Below are 26,201 nucleotides of genomic sequence, written 5' to 3'. Positions count from 1 at the left end.
TATTTAGTTAGCCCTTTGGCTTATAATATTAATACATTACAACTCTGTTATTCTAAGCCCTGCTCTTAACATACCCTCAGCTTTAAATCCTACTTTTACAATTATCATCTAGCTATTTTCTAACCTGCTCTACTATGTATTCCCACTTATCTATACATAACTAAACTTACCTTAATAAACCTCTTCCACTGATTGTTCCTCTCGAGCTCCTTCCTTCTTTTGTGTCTACCCGCTCCATTCGCCCTGTGGGCTCAATCCGCCCCCCTACCCTACCCCCATATCCCACCCACACCCAGTGGTCCTACCTATATTCATCACTTACCCCTCCCTCCTACCTAATTACCCAATAGCAACTCCTTCCACTTCTCCCTCCCTCCCATCCAACATAGGAATTTTCCCTCCTCATTCCTCACAGTCACAGCCTTCCCACTTAAACTCTTTTCACTTCTTCCTCCCTCCTTAAACAATTGAAGCCCACGTATCTTTACTAGATTTCCAAAACATTTCTCTCCTCCTATACCTTCTCTGCTTCATAGACATCCTCCTTTCTCCATATCCTCTTATACCATTCTTCTTTTCCTCAATATGCTTTCCTTAAGTCACCACTCTCTCCACACCCCTTGCTTCCTCTTTGTCTTCCTAATTCCTCTCTACTACACCAGCTCATTCTCCTTCACTGCTTATGTAATATTACCTACAAAAATAACCTCAAAACCCCAACTTCATCTCCAATCATACTCGCATTACTACTCAATCTCTTCCTCATTTATACAGCCCAACCCACTTCACATATTACACCCTAAAATCTTTACCTTTACAATTAAGAGACTGTCTCCTAAACTACTCCTGGATTTTACAAAACTCACACTATGCAAACTCAAATGGCTAAAGGATACCTCCTTCAACAACCTAGCCCTTGCTGGAGATATCCACCCCAACCCCGATCCTAGTCACCCTACTTGCAACACCTACCCCCAATCACCTTCCTCCCCCCACAACACCCTACAAATCTTTACCATGAATGCCCAGAGTCTTAACAACAAAGCTCACTACTTTCAAGATTAGCTATGCCACAACCAACCAGACATCTTAGCAATCTCTGAAACTTGGCTCAAACCCCATATCTCTGATGCTGATATCCTACCTCCAGGATTTAATATTCTCAGAAATGACCAACCAAATAAGAAAGGGGGTGGCTCTGCCTTAGTATACTCCAACCTCCTCACCTTAATACCCCTCCAAACTCCAATTCCACACTTCAGGAACACAGAATTGACTGCTGGACTACTAAAAATTAATAAACACAAGAATATCTGCATAATAGCCCTTTATATATCTCCTGATAGCAATATCTCTACCCTTGAGGATATTCTCCTGTAGGCCTCTACTGAAATTAAGTATGAAACTTATATTTTAGGGGATGTAAATATTGACTGGAACAAAATTAATAGCACCTCTCTCTCCCTATCCATCAACCTCTATAACCTCTCTCAGATAATTCACTCCATCACCCGACCTAACAAAGTAAATCCCCCTGGTTCCACTTTAGACTGGATCTTAGTATCTGATCTTAATAAAATAACCAACTCTGGCACAACTCCTGACTCCATCAGAGACCATTTCCCAGCTTTCATTCATCGCTCAACTTCCTCTTCCCCTCACCAGCACCAATATATTTATACCCGTAACCTCAGTAATTTCAACCCCACATCCTTCTCAAACATTCTCAAACAAATGAACTGGCAAATACTAAACTCCCTTCCTCTTGACAATGCTATAGAACACTCCATTTCTGTCTTCCTAGACACTCTAAACTCCCTTGCCCCTCTTAGACACAAGAGGATAAAAACTAATACAGCTCCTTGGCTATCCAAAGATAGTAACAAAATTATGCACCAAAGGGACAAACTTTGGAAGCTCTACCAAAAAGATAAACTTCCCAATACCCTACTCCAATACAAACAGCATCATAACCTGGCAAAACAGCTAATTACCAAGGACAAAAAAATCTTACTATATCAAACTCCAGTCCAACAACAACAAAAACCCCAAGCAGTTCTGGAAATCAATAAACTCACTGCTTAATCCAGTGTCCAAAAATAATCCCTGTCCTGGCCCAAGAAAATCAGACCTTCATCTAGCCTCTGAATTTAACTCATTCATCTTAGAAACTATTTCTGACCTGACCAGGACCTTCCCCAACAATAACCCTCCAGCCCCTCTCTCTTCCTCATCCAATCCCACTAATAACTCTCCCCTCTTGTTCGACTTCAAACCTGTCTCTACTAACTCCATAAAAAGACTACTATCCAAACTTAAACCATGCTCTAATGCTCTTGACAATATTCCCCCTGCCTTCCTAAAATGTGCTGCTGATGGCTTAGCTTTCCCAGTCAGCATTATAATCAACGGATCCATAAAGGAATCTTACGTCCCTAAACTCTGGCGCTCAGCCTATATTCTTCCCCTTCATAGAGGAGGTAAAAGCACCAGCATCTCTAACTTCTGCCCTAACGCTCTGCTCTCACCAATCTCAAAAATCCTTGAAAAGTGCATTCACCTCCAACTTATGCCTTACCTGGCCCAAAACAATCTTCTTACACCTAAACAACATGGTTTCCGCCCAGGTCATAGTACTATAACTGGTAGCAAACAACGACCACAGTATCCAAAAAGTTCTTTAATAAAATCTCTGACGTCTCGGCCAAAGCCTTCAAGGAGAATAAAATTGTATACAAGCATCCACATTTTATAACAAACTAGTAACTCAATTAAACAATTAAGCAATTAATTAAGCAACACTCTCCAATTGAACTCAGCATTGAGCCCACAAGGAGACATAGTTTTATACTTTAAAATAAGCAGAGCTTCTTTTTGCAGTAACACAGTTTTAACATCCTGCTGACAATACATTATTGGCTTAACTTGTTCTAAAATAGTGGCTTTTAAACCTTCACTATTTCTGTTATGACATTCTAAAAAATGCAAAGCTACAGGGCTTTCAATATTACCATTCTTAATGTCCCTTATATGCTCTAACAATCTCAGTTTGAAGGCCCTTTTTGTTTCTCCTATGTAATACATATTACATGGACAACATAGAGCATAAATAACCCCTACTGACTTACAACAAAACTGCTTAACAGGAGTAAACTTAACATCATTAATAAATGGAAAGCATGATGTGATATATTTGCAACCTTTGCAATTTCCACAAGGGAAAGTGCCAACTTGGCATGGTTCTTTATATAATGAAGGTGGAGGCAAAATAAATTTACTTTTAACCAAAAAATTTTTTATATTTCTACCTCTCCGATAGGAAAATTGTAAATTAACATTCAGCCACTGTTCCACATTTTACAAGAAAGTAAAGACCAAAATTGTTTTACTATATCAAGAAATTGAGAAGTAAAACAACCATAAGTGGTTACAAAATACATATTTTCCTTACAGTTATTATTACCATTATATTGAGCCACATTTTTGCAGGAAAGTAACTATTTACACCATCAAAAGCTTAACTCTTTTAACTAATTTATCAAAACATCTGTTTAAAATATCTTTGTTATATCCCCTACTCAAGAAAGATTCCACCAAAGTATTCATTTCTTGCTGAAAAATATCAGGTCTTCCACATAATCTATATGTACATAACATTTCCCCATATGGTAAGGCATCCAACGTATGAGGAGGATGACCACTAGTTCCATGTAAATAAAAATTAGTACCCTCAAATTTTCTATTGATCGAAGTAATAATTTTAGTACCATTAGAAATATCAAGAATAGCATCCAAAAATGGGACAACAAGTCCCATTTTTAGACCATCAAAACTCATAGAAAATCTATTATGATTAATATCTTTAACAAATGCTTTAATGTCACTTTCATCAGCATCCACCAAGAATATTAGATCATCCACGAACCTATAATAAGATATTACATGGGTCTGAAAAAATATATGTCTGTATATTGTTTCTAGTTCAAATAAACCCATAAATAAATTAGCAGGTCATAGTACTATAACTGCTCTACTCACTTTCTTAGAAACAGTCAATCTAGCTCAAAACTCTGGGCATCTAGTCTCTACTGTTTTGCTTGATCTGTCCAAAGCATTCAACACTGTTTCACACAATCACCTTCTTTATCACCTCTCAAACCTCCATCTCTCCCCAAACACTATATCCTGGTTCTCCAGCTATCTATCAGTTAGAACTCAGGCAGTCAAATGGAAGTACTCTACCTCTTCCTTCTTACCTACCCCAACTGGCATACCACAGGGATCTATCCTAGGGCCCATACCACAGGGATCTATCCTAGGGCCCATACCACAAGGATCTATCCTAGGGCTCATACCACAGGGATCTATCCTAGGGCCCATACCACAGGGATCTATCCTAGAGCCCATGCTTTTCAATATCTTCATAAACAACTTTCATACTGCCATTCCTGATGTCAAAATTATTCAATAAGCAGATGATTCTACCTTAGTCTGCTCTGCCTCTAACCTCTCAGAATTGCTGGCTAAAACCCAAACTGCCTTCTCAACCACCGAAAATTGGATGCGCCAAAACTACCTCTCTCTCAATGCAAACAAATCAAAAATTCTACTATTCCCTCCCACAAAGACATACTCCTACAACAAAAATGCCTTCACAGTGCTAGGTCAAACTAACTCACCTATAGAAGTGGTTCCTTCCACTAAACTACTTGGTATTACTATTGACGAACATCTCAAGTTCGATATCCATATTTAACAAAATATTAAGAAAACCCACCAAAAGCTAGGTATGCTGTATAGGAATAATCACTTTTGCTCTTATACTACTAGGAATACTCTAGCCACCACTTATCTACTGCCTTCCTTATTATATGGAGCCCCCCTGCTAACTAACCTATCCTGCTCTATTTCATCCAAACCAGAAAACTGATATAATAAAATCTCACAATTTGCTACTAAATCTAAACCTTTAACCCATCATTGCCTTACCCTAAGATCCCTAAAGTGGCTTGAACTCCCAAACTACTTAGACTTTCTCCAACTCACCACTGCACACAGACTTGTATATCACCCAACTAAATGTCCAGCACTAACTAATATCGCCCCCCCTTACACCCCCAATAGAACTATCAGATCCAAACATCAAAACCTTATTGCTATCCCCAAACCCAAAAGTACAGCAGGCCAACTACTCCTCACTGTCTCTCTAGGCAAAAAATGTAATTCCCTTCCTCCCTCTTTAAGAACCATCCCAAACATAGAAAACTTCAAAACTCAGCTTACCAAACACCTGACCACAAAATGGAAATGCAACTGCCACCATCCAACCTTATCTTCTTAAGTACATTCCCCTGGGGGTTTCCCTCTCAAGTTCCTAAGTCCTCAATAACTCTCCTTCAGCTATGCTCCCACGAGCATTTTCTAAGCTTTCCCATCTCTATTAACTACTTATTTCATATGATTCAGCAATGTAAATGTTGTATATAGCTTTCCATTACTAATGTCTATTCTGAAATTGTGCATGTATAGTGTATCCTCATTTTACTTAAAAATATGTATATAAAATATCTTCACATCTAATATTTGAGTGTGCACACTAAAGAAAATGTATAAACAATAACTCCACACTCAATGCTTTTCTACTGATTATGCATATTTTCAGAGTACGTACTTGTAACTGTTTCCATATTATGTAAGGCTGACATCCTTGCATTCTTGTATCTAATCTGTATTATGTATTTTGGAGCTTTTCTCCCCAGGCCTCCACTGAAAACGGGTCACTTTGACCCAGTGGACTTCCCCGGTAATCAAACTGGAAATAAATAAATAAATATTGGTATCTTTTTATTAATTATGTTTTAATTCATATGTAAGTACCAGGATAGCTGCCCTTGTGGGCCATTTTAAACCTTGACAATTTCCCTTTCAAAGGTGAGAATCAAACCCTGTACCTTGTGTCTGTAAGGTAAACACATTAACTATTATACCAACCCCAATTAATAATAATAATTTTTGTTAACTTGCTTTTCTACTGTCATTTATATTTGTCTGGGCTGAGACTACAATAAGTCTATTTAGATCAGTGCTCTACTTCAGGTGCAAATTTAATAAATAAACAGATCAATAAATAAATAAATGCAGTGGGCAGGTAAACAGCATGCATGATAAAGGGATGAACATTTTGTGCATGCAACCACCCATGAGAACTGCCTCTACCAAGAGTTGCAGTAGGCATACCATAGCCCTGGCTAGATGTGAGCATGCTGAGTGATTGCGAAAGATGTCCATCATTGGCTGCACCATTGCTGCAACTGCTACAACCCTAGAAATACCCCCTTCTAACTGTAGTCACCTTCCCAACAGATGTAGTCATGGAAGTGCTGGTGTTGTATGACCATAATCTACGTCATCCGTTGTCATGAAAACCTGCATTCATGCAGGTAGCAGTGAAACACCTTCACAGAAGGTCCTGATGCACAATAAATAAGCAAGGGATGACATGGCACGTTATAATAGATGGTCTGTAAGAACCATCCCATGTACTTGACGTGCAGGTCGTAAGGACATCCTGCACACCCTGTATTAGTTTTACCAACTAGTCTTTGCATCTGTGATGGCCCTGTACATATATTTGGTCACAGCCATTAATACAGCAACTTATGTGGGCGGGCAGTGACCATGTCTTCAATGAGCAGTGGTACCCAACCCTCTGTGCTTACCCCTACAGAATGGGTCTACTAGCTGATTTTGAGGCTCTCTGTGCTCCACCATTGTAATAACTGTTAACGCTAACTGTAACCCTGTCCCTCCCCCTAACATGAATCCTAACTTTAAAAAGCCCTTTTTAATAACACTACTACTGCACAAGATGACTTGGAGACTCACCACACAAGTGCACACACACACACACACACACACACACACACACACACACACACACACACACACACATTTTCTGGCAACTATGCAAGCCCAGATAAGTCACACACACAGACAGCTGTACAGCTACAAACATATTCCTACATACACACAGATACACAGACACATACACACACGCACATACACATGCACACATGCACACACACACAGTCATGCTGAAAGTCCAGGTCTTTCTTTAAAGTACACTGACAAACAATGCCATATACTTTTTCCACTGTATGCCTCAACCATTAAGGTAGTGTTATCCTTTGAATTGTTTTGTAATGATGCTGATAATATTCATATAGGAGAGCACATGGCTAATCAGTATTAACCATGCCCTGGAAGTGCTTCATTTGCATGTAGCTTTGTCAGTGAGACCTCTGTAAGTGATAAAAGTCAGCTCCTTCTAACCATTGAAGTGGTACAACAGTGTCTAAATTGCTTGGGCATAATGCTCTGTGAAAACAGGTAAAGAAGAAGTCATTTCAGTGCCAACTCTTTCTGAATCCTATGGTATATATCTTGGAATTTGTACGTATACATGCTTTTTTAAAGAGACATGGATCATATTTAGAACTAATATTGTGAAACTGTGCTCTAGAACATTCTACAGATCCTCTTGATGGCACTCTGCAAGCACCAAAGTTATAGGGTATGTCGAGACACAATGTACAGCACACTACATGGCTTATATGTACTGATTACTAACATTTCAGTGTCAACAGTTATTTTTTCTGGTATAAAGCGGGATGGGAAACTATTGCAGTGAGTGTTGCAGTCATTGAAACTGTTCCGCATGACTAGGGACTGTGGTGTCTGGTGAATGTTTGCCCTGTAACATCTTATTGCATCATGTGACAAGTGTTACGAGTACTACGAGACTAAAGTGCAAGTTAAAGTTATTAATTATACAAAACAGGATGCTTTTCTCAATACCACTACTGTAGGCATTATTTCAGATATTCCAGATGTGCACATCTGCACACACAACCCAGGGAGCTTAGTGAAAAATAAAAGCAAAGTTTCTTTACTGCAAGAATGCACAACTCCATTATATAGCATTAACTGAAGCTAAGAAGATTCTGGATCACTGATATCCTTATTTCCTACATGGAGAAAAGATAACATGGGTTGTACTTGGAAGGAAAAGGAGTCTTCTCTCTTTACAGTGTGCTGATAATAACAAAGATCTCTCTGTATCCTTGTGCAGCACAGCACATTACAGGTAAAAAAATCAGTACAGCTGCTGTAAGGCATGCATGCACAGATGATCATTGCAGTAGAAGTGATAACAGGTACACAAATCTATATAGTCCTGCTTGCCCCCCTCTACCTCCTAAAGTGAAGATAAACAAATTAAAACACAGCTTGGAGTGCTTAAAGAAGCTTTTACCAATATAAACTAGTGTGTGTGAACAAAGAAAAGCTGTGCCACCACTGTGGAGGTTAAAGGCTAGTTTAATAGACTCAAACAATAAAATCTATAAAAAAATCTATAAAAACTATGAAAGTCAGAATAAAAATAAATACAAGTGGATAAGTGCTTTCAGCAGTTGCCTTCTTCATATCCTGTTTTGTTAGCAGAAAGCTAGGAGCTGATGTTTTGTACAATGATACCCGTTGGTTCAACTATGGTGAAACCACAGTTATTCTGAAATATTGGAAAACAGTAAAATAGAGCAAAATACTCATTAACCAAAAGGCATCTCTTTGTCAAGCATAGTCTAATCGTCAAAATTAAGTATTTTATATTTTATCTGGAAAGTAATATTTATCGGGCTACTATCATTAAAATAAATAGGCCACTGTTCACTTTTCTTCTCATAATTCTAATCCTAGATACGCTCCATTTTTTTCAAACAATATTGAACATAACTGAGCAGAAAACTGAATCTATTAGTACAAATTCAAGAAAGGGTATCTGCTACATTCCTTATTCATATTTTAGAGGAATGCATAAGTTGACTATTTATTTCAAAGAACAATGTTACAAGACTGCTTTAAGTGACAGTGAATATTTTGTGAATATCATGACATATTGCCTTCTTATTACATGCTAATTTTTTAAATGGTAAACCATTATATAGGAAATAAGCAGAGATTTACTTGATGTCCTCACAACAACCATCAACCATTGCCTTTAAACAAAGTACATGCATGGCAGCACACACTTGTAATGTACAAACTATACATTACTATAACATTGTGCAAATATAAAATTATTTTGAGACTTTCTTTCCCATAAATAAATGTGAAAATTGTCTGAATCTGTTTTCCGGTAATATTTTTTCTCTTTAGGTTATATGAAATGTTAACCTAATGGCCATCTATGGTACCATGTTAGTTGTAATAAAACTGTTGACTAGACAAAACCCTATCATTTTTTTAAAGTAACAGGAAGAAAATTCTCACTGAAAGGGTGTCAATGTGAATAAGTTGGAGAAGGAAGACACTGAACAGCCGGATGGATGAAACTGCTAAGTGTGATCATTGTATGCATAGCCTTACAACTTGAAGATCACTGCTTCTGACATATTTCTTCAGCTACTGAATGAAAGGATTTGCTTGGTTGAAATTTGGGCCTGAGGGGAATGTGAACATCATATTCATAATCTGAACTGACATGTGATTCAGCACTAAAAAGTTGTCTGTCAAAGAAAATAGCTGAGCTTATCCTTTTGAACTGCACTAACACAGAAAACTCACTTTTTAATCCTATATTAAAAGGGTTTGTAAAAATTTTTACTGTGGAGGTCAAAGCAGGGAATAGTTCATAATGCAGCAACACATACAAAATCAAAATCTTTCATTGAGTTCTAGTATATAAAGGGTAGCATTTCATATCCAGGATAATGGACCATTCCTTCTCTTTCTGCAAAAATGTTTGAATTAATGTAATTACTTTTACTTTACATTTGTACCATCATGACCACATCACTTCATGTAAGTGGATGAATGAAGCTAGTATAGAGCTTTCAGCTTCCCACCACATGAAGCAAATTTAGCACAGGATCACAGTGGATGTCACATGTTATCTTTAAAGAACTGTCTGTCTAAATGGGAGAAGTGCAAAGAAATGAAAGTGAGGATTGAGCAATGCCAGATAGTTAAAAGTTCACTTTAGTCAAAGAACAGCTAATTTAATATAACAGAATAAATCATAAACTATCTTAACCTAAACTTGTAAATTATCATGTGCTGATCCCTTACTCAATTTCTGTTTCATATAAAACTTTCTCACAGAACTTTGTAGGTAATATGTTGATCATAAACTTTTCTATGTCTGTACATTTCTTGCTAATGACATCAGAAGTGTAATTGCTAGAAAATTAATATCTTGACAAAGTGGGTCCACTGTTCATCCATGACACACGAGCTTAAATTATATTAACAACACAAGATTTAGTAAACGACAAATCAAGATAGATCAAGTAAACAGATTTATGTAAGTTATTTACTCAAGTTCCTGATATTAAGAACAAGTGTTGCACATATTAAACACATTTTTGCATAGGGCAATCTTTCCAACACTTTATGCAGAGAATATTAATACTACCCTCTCGGAGAAATAACAACCAATGTCAGACAATATGATATCAGATTTGCTCTTCCTCCAGTCCGCCTGGTACTTGTGGGTTCAGATCATCAACAAAGCATTAACCTACAAGGGCAATGAGACATATCTGGTATGAAAAAGCTATCAACAACTGGATAACTGCAAAATAAAGCTATTATACATGAACATGTGATACTCAAGCTTCGATGACCAAAGCAAGTGCATGTAAGCCCATCATGGTAGGCAAAACATGGCAGGATGAAACCACATTAGCAACTAATAAAGATGAACGTGTTTTATCCAATCACAAAAAAGAACTAAGAGACTTAAAAATGTATAGGTGCTGAAACAAATCCAGAAAACCAAGAGTACTAAAATTTAACATTTAGGAATGCACAGGCAGATGCAGATTCTGTAGAAATTCTGTTATTTTTTTTTTTACAAAGTGTCTGTTAATTATAAATAAACAGTAATAAGCATTCCATGTGCTATATATGTTTGGATAGCAACACACATGTTTCCTAATGACAGCATGTTTGTTCAATGTTGTTTCATAGCTTGTCAAAAAGTTGAACTACAGTCATATTTCCTTTAGTATTTTGCTGACTCTCTCTCTATGCATATATGTATAGATAGATAGATAGATTGATAGATATATGTCCACACACACACACACACACACACACACACACACACACACACACACACACACACACATACACACACACACACACACGCACACACACACACACACACAAAAATCTGTCAGCTGTACTACAATCAGTCGACCATTTGCTTTAGTTGACAATGCAGAAGGCTGTGTGAGTTGACGATGCTATCATACATATGCTATTATATCATACAATATGCAGATGACTCAACCATCATCTGCTCAGCCCAGTCCCTACCCAAACTGCAAAAAATCACACAGGAAGCCTTTTCCTCTGTTGAAACTTGGTTATTCGATGCCCAATTAATACTCAACCCAAACAAAACTAAACTACTCATCTTCCAACCCACCAAACATACTCAAAACAACTCTCACTTTAACATCACAGCAAAAGACACCACTATATACCCAACTGAAGACACCAAATTGCTAGGAGTGGAAATAGACAATAAACTAAAATTTGACATTCACATATCCATGACCATAAAAAAAGTCCACAAAAAACTAGGAGCGCTATACAGAAATAAGCAACCTCACCAAAGCAGCAAAGATTTCAATAGCAAATTCCCACCTTATCTCCACCCTACTTTATGCGTCTCCAGTATATACCAACCTATGGCAATGCGATCTAAACAAGCTAGAGACCTGCTAAAACAAAATCGCCAAATTCGCCACAGGGGCATCCTACCGTAGTCACCACTGTCTCTCACTTGCTGAAATGGGCTGGCTTGAACTCCCTCACCTCCTTCAATGGTATCAACTTTCACTCACCCACAAACTAGTAAACCATCCACTAAATGTCCCATCCCTCCAGAATCTACTCCAACCCTATCGCACCACCAGACCACTAAGATCCAGCAACAAAAATCACTTGCAGATCACTAAAGCCAATAACTCTGCTGGTGAAGCACTATTCTCTTGCACCATAGCCAAATTATGGAACTCCCTCCTACCCACAATTACCTCCATACCATCATGCACCCACTTCAAAGCTTTACTAAAAGCGCACCTAAAAACATGCTGGCTATGCCCTTGCAACTCCCACTCTAATATCACCCACCCCATCCAACCACTACCTTTCTTTCCACTCCACTAACTACCTTGATTATAGCAAGCTCGGATGCTCATAAGCCAGTACTTATTATACAGCAGGAACTTCTCATTGTAACATTTGTTAATGTCTGTTATGTACTTTACAGATAAAGATTCTAGTTGTCTACTGATGTACTATGTTCTTCATCTGTAAATATGTTGTAAGTAATTGCTATGTAAATTGTTATTCACTATGTAATCCAATGTAACTACTGTCTATTTTAACTGTGGAGCTTTTCTCCCCGGGCCTCCGCTGAAAATTGACCTACGTCCAGTCGGACACTCCCGGTCAACAAATATAAATAAAAATAAAAATAAATAAATAATAAAAATTAGTGGACTAACATTGCTGACCACTGTGCATTTGTTAGCTACAGTACACCATGTAGGGTGATATACTGTACTTGCAGTTATCTGACCATAGATTTGTTACATGTAAGTAAAGGTTTGTGAGACCAAAGTCTATACATGGGGAGCAGCCTCCCATGTAAATTCATTTTTGTTAGTAATTGACAATGTGGTTTATTTTAAGCTTGTATTATTAAATGAATGAAAGCGCTTGCCATACAGTTTGTGTGAGCGTGGTGTCCTTTCAACCATTCTCATGTTCTGACTGATCACTTTTATTTCTTTTTTTGTTTTTTAGTGCTTTAGAATGCTGTTCTTGGCTTTTTAGTGGTTTACTTTCTGTCTGTATTTTAAATTTCTCTTACAAATCAAAAAAGGAAGTTGAATGTGTTTCTTTTAGGATCAGTATTTGAAATACACAAAGTAATATTAAACATTGTTATCCTAATTCATAGGTAAATATTATGCTATAAGTCTGCAGAGTATTATAAGTCTTGGTAATAACCAGAGATTAGAATGAAACTACATCTTGTATCTCTGAAGTAAAGATCTTTACCAGGTAATAACCGGAGATTAGAATGCAACCCTGCACCTTGTATCTGCGCAGTAAAGATGTTCAGGTAATAACCGGAGATTAGAATCAAACCCTGCACCTTGAATCTGTGCAGTAAAAATGTTTAATAGGTACTAACCAGAGATTAGAATCAAACCCTGCACTTTGTATCAGTGCAGTAAAGATGTTTTCTAGGCAATAACCAGAGATTAGAATCAAAGCCTGCACATTGTATCTGTGCAGTGAAGATGTTTACCAGTTAATAACCAGAGATTAGAATGCAACCCTGCACCTTGTATCTCTGCAGTAAAGATGTTTACTGGATAATAACCAGAGATTAGAATCAAACCCTGCACCTTGTATCTGTGCAGTAAAGATGTTTACCACATAATAACCAGAGATTAGAATGAAATCCTGCACTCTTTATCTGTGAAGTAAAGATTTTTACCAGGTAATAACTGGAGATTAGAATAAAACCCTGCACCTTGTATCTGTGCAGTAAAGATGTTTACCAGGTAATAATCGGAGATTAGAATGTAACCCTGCACATTGTATTTGTGCAGTAAAGATGTTTACCTAGTAATCACTGAAGATTAGAATTAACCCTGCACCTTGTATCTGTGCAGTAAAGATGTTTACCAGGTAATAACTGAGATTAGAATGAAACCCTGCACCTTGTATTGCTGCAGTAAAGATGTTTACCAGGTAATAACCAGAGATTAGTATCAAACCCTGCACCTTGTATCTGTGCAGTAAAGATGTTTACCAGGTAATAACCAGAGATTAGAAAGAAATCCTGCACCTTGTATCTGTGAAGTAAAGATTTTTGCTTGGTAGTAACCAAAGATTAGAATGTAACCTGCACCTTGTATCTGTGAAGTAAAGATGTTTACCATTATGTCTTCTTCACCTCAGTGCTATCCCTGCCCCACAATTAGAACTATTTGAGCTTTGATATTGATATGTTATGATGTCTTCATTTGAATGAGTGACTAAATATCCATAGTTATTTTGCAAGCGTGCAGCAGGTATGTGCTCTGGCTGCACAAAAGGACAAGCAAAACGCAATTCAGTGCCATCAACTGTGCTTAAGTGCAATAGTTAAAATTCATTCAGAAGTTCAAAAATAAATGAGTGAATAATGAGATGTAAACAAGAAATGTTTGCAAAAGATATGACCTAACTATATAGATCAGGTTTTCCTCCAGCCTTTTGGGAATCAAATTCATTTTTTGGTGCATGACTACAAAGTACACACATGTTAGAAAATGAATCCAGACCTTTTCTAATCACTTTGCAGTTGGCAAAGTTGCTCAGTTTTGTTGCAAGTTTACTGATTCATGCTTTAAGCAGACTGTCTCTGCTGTATAAAAATTAGTGTGCTGTGTGGAACTTGCTAACCTAGAAAGAGCTATAGATAGAAAATTACCTGTTTGAACATTTTTAAATGAGAATTACTGGATAAATTTAGAGTAGACTGAAAGAGATCATACAGGATTTAGTGAACTTGTGCAACCCACAAATTAGAAATTGGGGAGTGGGTGGCTTTCCTGTCCCTGTAGATACTAAGGCATGTATCACCTTCACTATACTTACCACAGGGACCTTTTAGATACAGACAGGGAAAAGCTGTTTGTCTCACAAGCTTTGCCTTAATGATCTCATGGATGAGTCTGGTGCACTCCTGCCATATGGCCAGTGGCTGATAGTAGCACTTCACCTCTGCAAGTCATTTCTCCCAGCAATGAAGATAGAAATGTTGGCCAGATGATAGCAGCAGACTGGCAACCCACCCAGCAGCCTCTGACACTAGTCCTCAGTTCTGGACCATGACATTCATGGCAGTGTAAGGTTACAAAGATACAACTTGGTGCATGCAGGGTTACTGTGTGCTATGCTGAGTGCTACATGGTCAGTTTACACTGTACATCAGCAATGTCTCCACGTATCATGGATTATTTTTTCATCTGGTCATAACTGTCATCATTTCTACAGTGTGCAGTTGTCTGTTTCACAAGTGCTAGCTATACCAGGTGAGGGTGGGGTAGGGTGAAGACTAAAGTGGTATGTAATATGAAAATATTTACCGCTGCAGTCTGAATAACTGGAATGATGTATTGTCGATGCTGTATTTAGCTGCTAATACAAATGTCAATTGCTTTTCATCTTATCATTTTTACTACCAATTTCATGTTTATTAGTGAGGTTTCTTTTTCCTCCATTTTTTTTTTCAGGACCATGAACATAAGTGTGGTATTTGTTATTTTCAACTGAAGTGATATGTTTTGACCTCTATGTCTGTTTGCAAATTTCTGTTCAGATGAATAAAGTATTTGTTACAGAACTTGAAATTGAGTTGCATCCAAAATGTGTTATATACCATGTCCCCTAATGATAGTGTTGGTCCCATAGATTGTGAACAAGTACTAGCATGAGACCTTAAAACTGAGTTGCTTTAATGATGAGATCTTCTGGATGCAAAGGAAACACCTGACATTGATCAAACAGTGTTGTAGGACCTTGTCCTTGATTCAGAGGTTTTTCTTCATGATGTGTAAGTTTGACAAGGTCTACTTGTCTTCTTTTTGGAATCCACATGAATGCTTTGGGTGCTTGGTTGGGACATATGGTTTCTGGCTTACTCATCCACCATGTATGTAAGCACTTCCTTGACCAGGTCCATCAGTGTTGCCAATGTGTGAGAAGCATACCTTTCAACTTCATAGCACAAAAAATGTGGACAACGGGGATAATTGGGGACAATGGCTCAGAAAATAGAGACACATTTTAAATATTGCTCTTATAAACTTAGAAAGTTGTTACAATAAAAGGTTTTGTGTTGCCATGCATTTGTTGAAGTATATAATATCTGAAACTTAAATGTCTGTCATCATTTAGACACTTTAGTCCTCAATGATTTACCAGAAAATCACAAATTTTCTGAGGAACAGGCTGAAAATATGAGGCACAAATCTGGACATTCTGTGAAAATCTGGACAGTTGAGAGATAGAGATTGCTGACATGGATGATGTGTGTGCAACAATACTGTGCACGAGGATCTTCTGCACTTATTGTGTACTGTGAGCTGCACAATTGCTACAGCTGATGTTGACTGATCACTGGATGAAAGAAATTTCATAGTTATATCTACGCATTTACCATACTAAGGTACACATGCAGTGAAATTGCTTGTACCAGAAAAGCACTGACCTTCTGCACCATCACTGTGCGGATGTTGAAGAATTCTCAAAGTACCGGAGTCCAATCAACATCAAATGCACCTTGTGCCATCCTATTTTACATAATAGCCATTCCCTCATGGAGAAATAAATTTTGGGCAGTGGAAGGCCTGCCATCATCACAACTGCAAGCAATCACATCCTGTCTAGCTGTACTTCTTGTATGGGACACCATACCATTAATCGTTTTCCTGCACTATGATCAGATTTTCCTGCACTATGATCAGATGTTGTTCCTTTCCCTTAAGCATTTTTGTCAGCCATGACTTGACTTAAATCTTGCATGTTCTGCATGTATTGGCTTCATTTTTCCAGAAATACATTTTTCATAGGTTCTAAGTACATCCATCCCTCACCAGTGAAATCCCCTTTTTGTGCCGTGTTCTCTGAGTCTGTAAAATCTTATCACTAGAAATAAAATGTTTTGTAATAACTACTACAATCCTGTCCTTTCTGAGTTAGTCTGTCTGCTTGAATAATTGATGCAATGTTAGTAAAACAAACAAAAAACACTTACACATGGGATGCTACTTCTGTCAGCGAAAGTCAACACAATAAATAAATGTACCCAAACTCCATTCGTTGTGCTGAATGTCTGGACTCACTGAATACTCCAAAATTCCTTTAAAAACACTTAATTATTCATCAAAATGAACCCATTAAAACAGTGTTAAGTGCTTTCATCTACATTAAATAGACTTCATCAGAACACTTGCAGTAATTTCTTGCTGGGTTTTATGTATACAACTGACCAATCATACAATCCACTACCTCCATCAATTAAACATTTAAAGTGCTCCGTGCTGAAATGTATTCATGCCTAATACTACACATTCAATGGCTTATTATATCATTAATAATATTCGTGATTCATCTTATACAAATCATATAATATTGTATACTTTAAAAATAGTTTAAAATGTAGTTAAAAGCAGTTGAAAAGCAAATTCTGCGAAATAATTCAAAACTTTTAAAATGGTTGTCTATCTACCCAGTCATGGGTTACTATGTTAAATTTCGAATGCCATACAACTACAATCAATGTGCTCTCTCCTTTGTATTATATACATTTAATACTTGTTTTCTAATACAGGCTTGATGGAAATGCTCTCATTTAAACCTGGGTGCACAGATGCATTTAACAATATCTGCCACCTGGTTTCTCTTTCTCCTAGTCTCTTACGTATGTTACTGTTACCCCCCCCCCCCAGGATTAATCACAATATGCTCTAATATTCCAAATTTGAAAGTGTCACAACTTGTACTTTTGACAAGGTGCCTATACAATGTATTTTTCGTTTCCTTCTTCCTTATGCAGTAACAATGATCATAAATTCTGTTTCTTAAGTACCTGTCGGTCTTGCCCACATAGTAACAGGGGCATTTTGTGCACTTGGCTAAATAGATGACATGTTGTGTACAACAATTACCATTCCTAAAACTAACCTCTGTTTTGTTTATGTCTTCCAAAATAAGAAACGAGTCTTCCATAATTTGACTGCACTGGTTGCACTGTCCACATTTACTGGTGCCCCCTTCCTTTCTTTTATCATTACCAATGGAAGTTTTACTTCCAAATTTGCACTTCAGATTCTGTCCAGTTTTATGGACAAACAATGGATGTTCTCCTACAGTTTTATATACAGTGTCCTCAGATTTCATTATATTCCAATTTGCTTCCACTATTTTTTGTATTCCTTTTACATACGGACCATATTGAAATATACACACTCTTTGAAATTTCCCCTTAACCTCACCATCTCCTTCTATATCCTTACTTTTATCTGAAGTTCTAACAAACCCAGTACCTAATAAAGGTTTATATTTTTACCCCATTTATTTTAACATATTTTAATGTCCTCTATCAGTTCTAAGGGATATGCTCTATCCCTAAACATGTTGCCTATCTTGTCTAGCTCCTCTATCATGTCCTCATATTCTGAGGTCATTCTTGCTGCTCTAATACACTGACCTTTTAAAATACTATGTTTCTGACTGTATGGGTGGCAACTAGAATATTCCAAATAAGAATTACTGAAGGTGTCCTTCCTAAATATTTTGGACTTGAATCTACCATTCTCAATGAATATATGAGTGTCCAAATATGAATTTTTTTTCATATCAATATTGTATGTACATTCCAGGTACTCACTGGAAAAATTTAAATACTCAAAAAATGTATATAATTCCTCTTCATTTCCAGTCCACAGAATAAATATATAGTCCAAAAACCTTACGTAACACTTTATGAACTTGTACCATTTAGTGTCAAATATATTTTCAATTTCCCAGTCAAGATGGACTAGATTAGCAAAAACGGGAGCACACGCCGCCCCCATTACCACTCCCTTACACTGCCTGTAGTATTCTCCCTCAAAAAGTATGTAGTTATATTTTAAAACTATATCAAAGAATTCCAATATTAATGATACATTCTCCCATGGTAAACCAGCGTGTTTTCCAATACTACTAGTGAACCTTCTCATTCCTTCTTCCTTAAGAAAACAAGAAAATAAGTCTACCACATCTATCGTGACAAGTATTATATCCTTTTTACACAAGTCAGGGGTAAGTCTGCCCAAAAAATCCCAAGAATCAATGACAATGTGTGGTACTTTTTTGTATATAGGTTTTAACCAAGTGTCTATGACTGTCCCAAAGGGAAAGGATTTGGATATGTTCCTTGATATAATAGGATGGAAAGGGGGATCCATAATATCTTTGTGTACTTTGGGGATTCCCATTATTGTTCCTAAAATAGGATATTCTACTTTTAAAAAGTTATACATATCCATATCTATCCTTCCATCCAATAAAAATTCTTCCAAAAATAAATCTATCTTATGGTGTCCTATATTAACCTCATTTATTGATGACACCTCATAATTCGCTGAATTAAGTAGTATAGCATTTAATTTATTTACATACTCAGATGTGTCATATAACACTACCCCTCCCCCCTTGTCTGGTTTCATAACACAAATTAAATTTTTCCTTTGAATTTCCTTTACAACTTGAAATTAATTTTTGTTTAAATTGTAACTCTTCTTACTATTTTTACACTTATTTCCAAATTCATATATCTCGTTGGTTACAACTTTTTCAAACGTTGCCAGTGTATTGTTCATGGGGGGGGGGGTGTAGGTGCTTCTCTTCTTGAAAGGTTTCTCATTTATTACTTCCTTTTTGTCACGAAAATGGATAGCTAAATTCAGTTTCTGCATGTATTTCTTAAATTCTACTATATAATCAGTTGTATTAATCTTGGTATTAGGAACATATTTCATTCCTTTGGAAAACAATAAAAAATGTTCTCTCTGTAATTCCAACTCTGTGTGTAATTAAATATGCTGAAATCCCCTAACCTGTAATGTACATCATTATGCTTGATTATAGTCACCTTCTTATCCAATTCTTCCTGCCCTTGTTTTGCCAGTTCTCCTGACTGGTGTAATGTCTCCAATTTCTGAAGGACCCGGGTCCCTGGTTCTCCCTTCCTTGCCATCCCTCCATTTTCCCTAAAAAATTCTTGTTGTAATTTTTCCACCCAGTTTTCCCTCTATTGTCATAAATCTCTGCTTTGCCCCCTTCTGTTTCATTGCCAGTAGCATTCTGGTCACCTATCCTATTTCTATTCACCCATCCATAAGCCTGTTTATTTTCATACTGTTCTAAATCCTCTTTATTTTTCTTACATTTTCTATCAAACTGCTTTTTGTTGTTTTTTTTCAACCCATATATATTGTGTATTATAAAAAGTTTCATATTCATTATATAATAAATAATTCGTAATAATTTTATTCAACTGCTCAATTTCAGTCAAAGTGTACATACTTTTTTGTCATTGCAACTTATAATAAATTTCATAAAAGTAAAACCAAAATTATCAAACATATTTGTACATTCTAATACATTAAATTCATTCATTTCCACTCCCATGGGCTGTTTAAAAAATTTGAGGCCCATTGGCACTATTTTCAAGTCCATTTTTGTTAATCTAGTCCTTCTTGACTGGGAAATTGAATATACATTTGACACTAAATGGTACAAATTCATAAAGTGTTACATAAGGTTTTTGGACAATATATTTATTATGTGGAGTGGAAATGAAGAGGAATTATATACATTTTTGAGTATTTAAATTCTTCCAGTGAGTACCTGAAATGTACATACAATATTGATATGAAAAATTTCATATTTTGACACTCATATATTCATTGAGAATGTTAGATTCAAGTCCAAAATATTTAGGAAGGACACCTTCAGTAATTCTTATTTGGAATATTCTAGTTGCCACCCATACAGTCAGAAACGTAGTATTTTAAAAGGTCAGTGCATTAGAGCAGCAAGAATGACCTCAGAATATGAGGACATGATAGAGGAGCTAGACAAGATAGGCAACATGTTTAGGGATAGAGAATATCCCTTAGTACTGATAGAGGACATTAAAATATGTTAAAATGAATGGGGTAAAAAATACAAACCTTTATTAGGTACTGGGTTTGTTAGAACTTCAGATAAAAGTAAGGATATAGAAGGAGATGGTGAGGTTAATGGGAAATTTCAAACAGCGTGCATATTCCAATATGGTCCGTATGTAAAAGGAATACAAAAAATAGTGGAAGCAAATTGGAATATAATGAAATCTGAGGACACTGTATATAAAACTGTAGAACATCCATTGTTTGTCCATAAAACTGGACAGAATCTGAAGTGCAAATTTGAAAGTAAAACTTCCATTGGTAATGATAAAAGAAAGGAAGGGGGCACCAGTAAATGTGAACAGCGCAAACAGTGCAGTGAAATTATGGAAGACTCGTTTCTTATTTTGGAAGACATAAACAAAACAGAGGTTAGATTTAGGAATGGTAATTGTCGTACACAACATGTCAACTATTTAGCCAAGTGCATAAAATGCCCTTGCTACTATGTGGGCAAGACTGACAGGTGCTTAAGAAACAGAATTTATGATTATTGTTACTGCATAAGGAAGAAGGAAATGAAAAGTGCATTGTATAGGCACCTTGTCAAAAGTACAAGTTGTGACACTTTCAAATTTGGAATATTAGAGCATATTGTGATTAATCCTGGGGGGGGGGGGTAACATACGTAAGAGACTAGGAGAAAGAGAAACCAGGTGGCAGATATTGTTAAATGCATCTGTGCACCCAGGTTTAAATGAGAGCATTTCCATCAAGCCTGTATTAGAAAACAAGTATTAAATGTATATAATACAAAGGAGAGAGCACATTGATTGTAGTTGTATGGCATTCAAAATTTAACATAGTAACCCATGACTGGGTAGATAGACAATCATTTTAAAAGTTTTTAAGTATTTCACAGAATTTACTTTTCAACTACTTTTAACTACTTTTTAAACTATTTTTAAAGTATACAATATTATATGATTTGTATAAGATGAATACGAATATTATTAATGATACAATAAGGCATCGAATGTGTAGTATTAGGAATGAATACATTTCAGCACGGAGCACTTTAAATGTTTAATTGATGGAGGTAGTGTGTTGTATGATTGGTCAGTTGTATGCATAAAACTCAGCAAGAAATTATTGCAAGTGTTCTGATGAAGTCTATTTGATGTAGATGAAAGTGCTTAACAAAGTTTTAATGGGTTCGTTTTGATGAATAGAGAAGTGTTTTTAAAGGAATTTTGGAGTATTCAGTGAGTCCAGACATTCAGCACAGCGAACGGAGTTTGGGTACATTTATTTACTTACACATGAGAGTTGTGATAGCTCTCTCTTTCAGTCTTGTGGTCCTTTTTTTGTTTTCTTTTACATTTTTGCACTGTTTAAGAAATTCTTCACCAGGATCAGATGAGTGCAGATGAGTACATTATAATGGAATCCTACCAATATATGTTGGAAGAGTAGTGGCAGTATCCTACCAAGGGTAGGGTGGGCGAAGGGGGCAGCCACCCCAGTTGCAAGGTGTTAGGGGGATGTAATCAAGAAATGCAAAAATGTAGTTTGTTCATTACTGGGATTTCTTTGTAGTTTTTTTTTTCTCTTTACTGAAAAGCTGAGGGGGAGAGTGGCCAAGGTGGTGCAGCAGTTAGCGTTGCCGCCTCACAGCAAAAGGTTCTCCGGTTTGATCCTTGGCTGGGGTGCCTTCTGTGTGGAGTCTGCACATCCTCCCTGTAGTCATGTGGGTTTCCTCCGGGTACTCTGCTTTCCTCCCACATCCCGAAGACATGCTGTAGATGGATTGGACACTCTAAATTGGCCCTAGGCACGAGTGTGTGCCTTCTGTGGAAGGTCAGGTGCCAGGCTGGCAACTCGACACCATAAAACTCCACTGCCAATTATGAGCAGACAGTTGACCCACTGTGGCGACCCCTAACCATGAAAAAGCCGAAAGAAAAAGAAGACTGAAAAGCTGAGGGCGGGGGGCATGAATCTGCTGTACATTTGTACTAATTGGATCGTTACAGTATAAGCATAAGTTCTGCCTTGTTGTGGGCCATGGATTGGCTGAAAGTAAGCAAGAAGGTGATTGGTGCAAGTTTAGCAATTGGCTTGCCATATTCTAAATCAAAGTCTTTTTTTTTGGATCTTCACATGAAGTGTGGGGGTGGAGCTCTATATTGGGAATGGGTACTGAGAGCTATATGAGCCATCTGTGGCTCTGGTTGGAGAATGACAAATAATTTAATGAGAGTTTATTCCCTAAAATACGATATGTCTGTTTGCACCTTAGTTCTTAGTTCTGGGCATTTCTGATGCCAGGTATCAATGATTGCAGTATGCATGTCCATTGATGTTAAACATAAGAATATTAACCAAGTTTAATATTTTAACACAACAAAGGCAGTAATTCTCTCAACTTCATTGTTCAAGAATTCTGGACAAAACCAAAATAAATGAGGAAGAGACAATGGGCAAAAAATAGGAACACTTTTTAAACACTATTCTAATTCACTAAGAAAGTTAATAGAGCAACACGTTTTTAATAAGCACACATTTTCTGAACAGTAAGAACAAAACTCTTATGTCTGGGATTATTGACTGACTGCACTTCTCAGCGATTCACCAAAAAATCAAACATTTTTTATGGGAATAGGGTAAAAACATGAAACAAAATCAGGGACACCACTTACAAGTAATTAGGATGCTAATCCCGAAGATGTCACAATAAATTCAAATATTAACAGCTTCTGTTTGATCTTAACCCTTGCTTTCTGACAACCTTCACAGAAATGCAGTACCCAATGGAGCTCAAAATGAAGACACCGAGAAAGTTTAAACAAATTTTGTACAAATTGCAAAGTTCTTATGCAAATGAGTCATTTTTGTGCACAACTCTACAAATTGCATCAAAATGCATCTAAAGAGACTTCATCATCGTAGTGAAATTTGTACAGTTGTGGGCAACAATTGCTCATTCATATACATGCAAAATCATTCTACCTTAGTTTCTGGTGCACAGAGGATGCATGCCAAGCTATTCTGTGCATGTACTTACCTTCTGGCACCTAGCAAGTCCCAATACAGGGTGTAAGCTACCTAACTTTGTGATGTCACAATGCAGTGGATGAGGCACATACCCTAGCAGTCTGATTGTCATACCTATCTCTTCATTCTAGCTTGAACTTGACAGAGACCCCAAGATGGTAGAGAAAGAGACCAACATGTTCACTCCCCTCTGCACCTTCATACCTGGAGAGAGTGGTGATGGTAGGTGCAAGTCCATTTAAGAAATGTTTGGACACAGCTGAGGACAATTTGAAATGATTAAATAGCATTCCATATACTGATAACCATTGCAGGCATAGGTATGATAACCTGCAACAGAGGAGACAAAAACAGCTTGCCTAGTAGAACACAGACATTCAGGAGATAAGACAAGAGCTCAATCGTAAATATTACCTTTCCATTTTTATTGCAGTATTAAACATTAATTAAATTATCTAGGTTTATTAAAATGTGGAGATTACTGCAAAATTTCTAAAGAATTTATTTATTTTATTAACATTTTGTTTACTGATTAGTTCCACAGGGAACACCTGAGATAATATTTATACTACCTAGGGGAAATTTGGCCAGGAAACCAGGAACATCCTCTGTTCTTTTCAATAACTGTTCATAGGTTAGTACTAGGCTAACTGCCCTTGTGTGCCATTTTAAGCCTAGCCAACTGCCATGGGATTTTTTACTTTCACCTGAGCTACAATCAACTCAAACAGATGGACCACTGTTTGGCATCTCTTCCAAAGGATGGCACACTTAGGTGTGCAGCATCCTCTTATGTTGTACTGCAGTCTCCCTATTTGAGAATTAATCCAACCACCTGATATGGAAATGGTATTGTACCTGATGACCTGGGCAGCACAGTGGTGCAGCGGTTAGCATTGTTGCCTCACAGCAAGAGGTCCTCCAGTTGAAATCTCAGCCGGAGTAACTTCTGTGTGGAGTCTGCATGTCCTCCATATGTTCACGTGGGTTTCCTCCCAATTTCCCAAGACATGCTGCAGGTGGATTGGACATTCTAAATTGACCCTAGGTGTGAGTGCGAGTGTGAGCATCTGTGTGCCTTCTGAGGAAGGTTGGGTGCTGGGCTGGCAACTCAACACTGTAATAATCTACTGCCACTCATTCTGCAAAACTATGTTCCACTGTGGTGACCCCTAATGGGAGCAGCTGAAAGGAGAAAAATAATTCTACCTGTTTACCTACTGAAATTGACTAATGAATTCAAGTATGTCATAATTGCTATATCATGAGTAGGTGTATTGCAGAAGTTACCAGTTGCCTGTATATCACAAGTGCATAATCTCAAAGCTTGGAATTATTTCTAAGTTATGTTTCATTTTATTGCAAATGTACATGGGATGTCCTTCTTCTAGGCCAGTAATCAAGGAGCCTGAATACTCACCACTGACACTGGTGAAGGACATTCATTTGGAACAAAAATAGATGCACACAGTAGTTTCAGATGCAGCTGTCTGCACCAAGCACAAATTTCCTTAACAGAACACTGGGAACACACTCAGTCCAGAGGCTGGGTCTCTCTCTCTTTCCAGGCCCCCAATAAGATTCCTCACATTCACAGGTGTAGAGCTGATCTGAGTGTTCCAAGCCAAGTCCTCCACCACTCTCTAAGTGAAACCAGTGCTCTTTGTCCCTGCTCCAAGAAGCTGACACACACAATCTTTGAGATTTTATTTTTCACACACCCACACCCATACACAGACACACACACACACACACACACACATACACACACACACACACACACACACACACACACACACACACACACACACACACGCACACACATGCACACACACACGCACACACATGCACACGCACACAAACACACACACACGGGAAAGGCAGGCACAGATTTATCAGCTATGCCCCCTTCTACCTAGGCTATTAGCTAGGTATTGCTACCAGAACATTACAAAGCCAGCTATTCTACGGTTCTTAGAAGGATACCACATTATACTGAGTAAAATTAATACTGATACAAATGGTAGTGTTTGACCAATGCAGCAAGGCTTTCAGAAGTGGCCACAGTGTCACCAAATAAATATAAGTACTCTCAAAGGTTAAAATATTCCCTAAAAGACCAGCCACAATGCAGCATTTAAATATATTTAACAATAAATAATAAAAGAACATGAAAATCCAAAATATCTGTGTACAATAAACATCAGAGTTTCCATCACAGTAAATATTAAAAAATAACACAGATAGAAAGATTCACACAGATATAGAAAAACACTACTTAACTAATCTCACTATATTTTCATGGCTGATCTAAAGAATTATTATTTCCTGGTTACTTACTAA

The sequence above is a fragment of the Protopterus annectens genome, chromosome 12.part0 (assembly GCF_019279795.1).
Source record: "Protopterus annectens isolate FY-2018-M chromosome 12.part0, PAN1.0, whole genome shotgun sequence".
Lineage (NCBI taxonomy): Eukaryota > Metazoa > Chordata > Ceratodontiformes > Protopteridae > Protopterus > Protopterus annectens.
Note: the sequence above shows the minus strand (reverse complement) of the source record.